Genomic DNA, 6,000 nt, shown 5'->3' with positions numbered 1-6,000 from the left:
GTAGCTTGTCTCAAAAGCTGCGTGTGCAGCTACAGCCACATTGCCCTTTTTCCATGGGCAAGCTTAACAAGAGCTGTATGCTGAGCCACACGGGCAATGACTTCTTCCCACAGCAATGTAAACAGCCTGAGTTGGATTTTAAAAGAAAACAAAGATATGGCTAAGTCACCTAGGCTACATCTCCACTACAGCAGTGTGTGACATACTTGGAGTCAACACACCTAAGTTGAGTTACCCTGTGAGGAGAAGGCGGAGGGTGATGAGAGAACCTTCCCTGACTCTTCTTATCCAGGATAGTAACAAGGTTGGCAGGAGAGTAATCTGTGGTCAATTTTGCAGGTCTAAGCTAAACCCACGAAATCACTTGATCTCAGAGTGTGGATCCAGGCTCCCTAGCCCTACTATGTTATTTTGTCCTGGAGGACACAGATATGATAAGAAGTTGTTGCGTCACTGCATTTGGAAAGTGAGACGACAGAGGCAAAACTGGGACCGCCCAGTGGGTGAAGAGTGTACAGCCCAGGGTTCAGATAACTTTGGGTCTATACTTCCACGCTTTTCAGTCCACTAGGAAAAGAGAAGCAACTGGGATTCCATCCATCTGCTGCTCCCACAAAGCCAGAGAGAGGAAGGGGTTCTATAGAACCATCAGGGTTTACCTCACCTCTAGGACTTCTTTTCCAATTTAAATCATATTTTGGAATTTTTAATTGTTAGTTTTGTAAACTCTTACCCCCCGGATCAAGTTGGCCTGCAGTCTGGATGAATGTTTCCATGAGTTACACAAGATAAAAGAAGAGGAAGACAAGAGATGGGATGAGACATCCTGTGACACTGTGCAGATGCCTTGCAGGACAGCTGTTTTGGGCTCAGTTCTCCAAGCTGCACATGGGAGTAGTGGGAACAAGCTCATGCAGTCAGTGCAAAACTCACCTTCCACACTGAATGACTCTAGGAAGGAAGATTGTACATGGGAAACCTAAGGCACCATATGCTCTCAGCTCTATTAAAACTACAAGCAGGAGTAGTAGCAGGAAGAATAGTGCTTTTGGGGGGCGCTGCAGTTTTCCCCTTTATAGCTGGCTGGTGTGGAAGTACAGAAAGGGGACAGTCATGGCCCCATTCTTTCTGGAGAAGTCAGTAGCCATGAGCAGGTCAGGGCATTGCAAGGGCTGGAGTTGTGGCCAGAGACCATCCAGACTTGATCAACCAAAACAGATCTATAACTCTTTGAAATTTGGGCTTGGAGTCCCCATCGCTGGAAATGCCACATCAGTCTGGATGGCCATTTCACCCTCTTTCTTTGATGAAATTAAATCAAACCATGTGCATTTCTTTAAAAAGAAAAAGAAAAAAAAAGAAAATCCTTCAGCTCTGAGTTATGACAGCAATACAGCTGCCTGATGCAGTGTCATAGGCTGTAATGGAGACATGCTCTAACTTCTAGCAAGACAAAGGACACACAATGTCTAATGTGTTGAACACCCAAAGCACTAGGCTGTGCAGTTTGTCTGAACATTGGAGTACCAGGCACTAAAGGTGTCAAAAACAGACAGCCAGGTTTCTGTTTCACTTCTAGAGCCTCTGTGGATGCCCCCAAGTGGCTCATACAGATGTGTGTCTCAGCTGAAGTTTGCATGCAGTTGAACTTGGGGGTAACATGATATGATGTCACAGACATGTTGGTCTCCAAATATTACAAAGGGGTGAGGTCATATCTTTCACTGGACCAACTTCTCCTGAGAGAGACACTAGTTTTCAGGCTTACATAGACCTGAAGAAGAGTTCTGCCAGAATTTGAAAGCTCATCACTTTCACCTACAGAAGTTGGTCTCATAAAAAAGTATGACCGCACCCACCTTGTCTCTCTAACATCTGCCTGCTGCCTGGAAGTTGGCAGAAGGTATATTTTCATTAGTTAGCATGTCTAGTTTAACTTGTCCATTTAAATGGCTGAGCTCTTTCTAACAGGGTTCCCTTTGCACATATCACACGTGCCTGTAACTGACCTTTCCCTTTTCTGACTTGGCATTTCATGCTTTAGTGCTGATGATGTTGGGTTGGGACAGCCCTGAAGAGCCAAGAACCACATTTATCCACAAAACCAATACAGCATAGGTACCAGTACTGGATGCTTCGTACCTCATATGCTCCATCCACCAGCCCCACAAGCCCAGTGGGGCCTGAATAGGGACTAAGCAGGAGTTAACTCTCTAGGGCCCTTTCAACTGTGCATGTGCATGCTCAGACTGCCAGCAAGAAGGGCAACAGAGACCCACCACTGACTCCTCATTTAATTTATGCCACTTGAGCAGCCATTGATAGTTTTGGGCATTTTGGGGGCATGGGCATTAGCAGCTTAAGTTGAACTGAACTGGACATGTGTAGGAGCCTTATTCTGTTCTCAAAGATCCCAGGCCAGAGGCCCTCTGGAAAGTCACTTTAGATTCAGTTTCCTATGCTGCACTGGAGGGGATTATATGTGGAGGTCTGTGACCTCAGCCAACCACAGATGAGTCAAAAGTTGATTGCTCTGACTTTGGGCTTATTGCTCTATAATAACACCAGTGAAATTACTTATAAGTCCCCAGGGCCCCATTTCCTTCCTTCCTTCCTTTCCTCGGTCAAACTGAATCTTAAAAATAATGGTTTGTATTTCTCATATTTCTCTTCAATACTAATTAAGATCTAATCAGCCAAATCCTCTTCCCTGGAAGTCAATTCTAAGCATATGACCTATCCACTCTCAGAGAAGGAAAGCACTTTTCTGCTACGGCAAAAATTCCATCAAAAATGCAGTTCTGATGGAACATTAAGGGCATATCATTAACTACCATTAAATCCTCAGCACTCCAGAAATACCAGGGATAAAGCTGCAGGGGCAAATCTTAACTCTGTCCCTGTGTGCATGTACAACTGGAGCTGCTAGTTCTGGAACCCTCCCTGAGGGGAGAGGTGATTTAGTTCTAACTGAAACACAGGATCTGGTCCAAGACATAACCATAGCTGAAATGCTCAGGAATAGTGGCCATAAAGTAATTAAAACTGAACATCGTTGAAGAGGAGATACTTCCAAAGAAAACCACCAGGGTTACATTTAATTTTATAAAGGGAAATTTCACAAAAACAACATTAGTTAGATGGAAATTAAAAAGGACCTGTAGTAAGGTTTCCATGCCTGACAGCAGCAAAGAGACTATGTAAAGACACTGTAAGAGAGGTTCAGACTAAATGTTTACCCCAAATCAGAGGAGACACTAAGAGGATCACCTAGGCTAACCTGCAGAGTCAAAGTTGTTAGAGTCAAATCTGGAAGCTGTTAGCATCAAAAAGGCAACTTTTAACATTTGGAAGTCAAATCCTTATACTGCAGCAGGCCAAGAGAGAATTTGAAAAGTAACTTGCTAAAGATGTAAAACCTAAAAATACATCCAAAGCAGGAAGGTTGCCAAACAGATAGACAGTGAGGCCACTAGAGGACTAAGGTGTTAAAGAAATACTCAAGGAAGACAAGCCACTGTTAAGAAACTATGTTAATTCTTTGCATTGGTGTTCAGGGCAAAAGATGAGGGTAGAGGGGAAAAGATATCCATGCCATAGCTCTCATTCTTGGCATTTCATAGCTTTAGTGCTGATGAATGACAAATCTGAAATATTGTCCCTACACTGTCAATAGAAGAGGTTTACAACTAACTGATAAATAGTACTAAGTAATCAGGTCCAGATGCTATTCACCCAAAAGTTTGAAGGAAGTCAAATAAGAAACTGCAAGATGACTAGCTACGGTATGCAACCTATCATCACTGAAATCAGCCTCTGTACCAGGTGACTGTAGGGTGGCTTATGTAACAGATTTTTTCTTCTCCCCCACCCCCAAGGTGCAATCCTGGCCATTACATACCAGTAACTCTGACTTCAGTATCAGGAAAATTGGTAGAAAGTATAGTAGAGAGCAGGATTATCTGACACAAACACAACTGGTTAGGGAAAAGTCAGCTCAGTTGATGTAAGGTGCTTGGATTTTCAGAAAGCCTTTGACAAGGTCCTTCATCAAAGGCTTAAGTTAACTAAGTAGTTATGGGATAAAACAGGGAAGGTCCTCCCATAGATCAGTAACTGGTTAACAATATGAAACAAACATAGCAACAAATGATTGTTTTTCACAATGGAGAGAGTTAGACAGTTGGGTCCCCTATGGCTCTGCACTGGCACTTATACTGTTCAACACCCTCAGTGATTTGGAAGCAAGAGGTGAAGAATAAAGTGACAAAATCTGCATATGATACAAAATGAATCAAGATAGGTTAAGTCCAAAGCTGACTCCGAAGACTTTCAGGGGAATTTCACACACTGGCTGACTGAGCAACAAAATAGCAGATGAAATTCTACACTGGTAAGTGCAAATTAATGTAAATTGGAAAAAATAGTTGACTCTACATGTATAGCAATTCTACACTAGCTGTCACCACAAGAGTTCTTGACATCACCACAGTTAGCTCTCTGAAGACTTCAGCTGAATGCACAACAATGATTAAAAAGACTAGAATGCTAGGAACTAGCAAGAAAGGGATTAAAAAAACAAAGAGAAAATATACACCACAATCAGACATGTAGGGCTGGAAGTGACCTCAAGCAGGCCTCAGATCCAGTGCTCACTGCTGAAGCAGGACCAAATAACCCTAGACCAGGAGTCGGCAACCCCCTGCACACCTGCCACTTTTGGAAAAGGAGCCAATTTTAGGCAGCATCAGGCTATATCTCCGTTCCTCCCCTCATGCCACATAGAAGAGGGTGGGAGCATGGCGCTTGGGCCAGACCCCCTGCTGAGAAGGCCACTGTCACAGCACAGGGCTGGGGCCCCCACCAGAGACAGGGTTCTGGAGCCCAGGGCCCTGTCTAGCACAAGACTTTCTGAATTCCACCTCAGTCAAGATAGAGCCTTACTGAGACCTGACACCAAGGAGTGCACTCAAAGACCAGCAAGGGGAGAGATGCAGCCAGCCTGTTATGTTAAGGGCTGTTATAAAGAGACCTTTAGTCAGTTCTTCATGTCCACTGAAGGCAGGACAAGAAGCAATGGGTTGAATCTGCAGCAAGGGAGATTTAGGTTAGACGTTGGAAAAGGATTTCTAGCTATAAGGGTCATTAAGCTCTGGAGCAGGCTTCGAAGGGCATTCATCCTTGGAGTTGTTAAAAAATAGTGTTGGACAAACACCAATCCAGGATGGTGTAGGTCAGAGGTCAGCAACCTTTCTTAAGCAGAGTGCTGAAATTGGACCTTTTGACCTCCATGTATGGCCCAAGTGCCGGTGATACTCCTTAACGTCACCAAAAGTCCTATGTACAAAAGCTTCATTAATAAATAAAGCCCATCCTCTGCAATGTCCCTTACTCAGAGCTAGCCATGCCCAGTGTCTTTTCGCTCTCTCATCACCTCAGGTTTTCAGAACTTTATTTTTTCCATTTTTGGTTCTCCGCTGGACTCTCCAAGTGGTTTGGTATTTTTCCTACAGTGCAGCACCCAAAACTGGACACAGGGCTCCAGCTGAGGCTGGAACAGTTCCATGTGGAGCAGGACAATTACCACTTGTTTTACATACAACACTCTGTGAATACACCCCAGAACGATCTCAGCCTTTTTATGCATCTGTATCACATTATTGACTCGGATTCAGTTTCTGTGATCCATAATAATGCCCACATCTTTTTCAGTGGGACCACTGTGACTGGGGAACAATCCCAATGGGACTTCTGTGACTGCACCCTATGTGCTAATCATGCCACTGGTGCTTGCTTTCATGGACTGTCCACCACCCTGTCCTGCTGGGCCAAATCCTCCAGTCTCCTCCAGACAAGGCACAGAGCTGGGGTTACCAGTACTACCACCGCCCCACACAAAGAGCAATGCAGACACTGAACCACTTCTGCTCTGGGAGAACACAGTTCTAGGGCACAGTGCTCACGAAGCCCAGCCTTGAAGGGATCAAACTCCCAAATAAA

Source organism: Carettochelys insculpta, chromosome 27, assembly GCF_033958435.1.
Source record: "Carettochelys insculpta isolate YL-2023 chromosome 27, ASM3395843v1, whole genome shotgun sequence".
In the NCBI taxonomy this organism is placed as follows: Eukaryota; Metazoa; Chordata; order Testudines; family Carettochelyidae; genus Carettochelys; species Carettochelys insculpta.
This window is presented reverse-complemented; position numbering follows the sequence as displayed.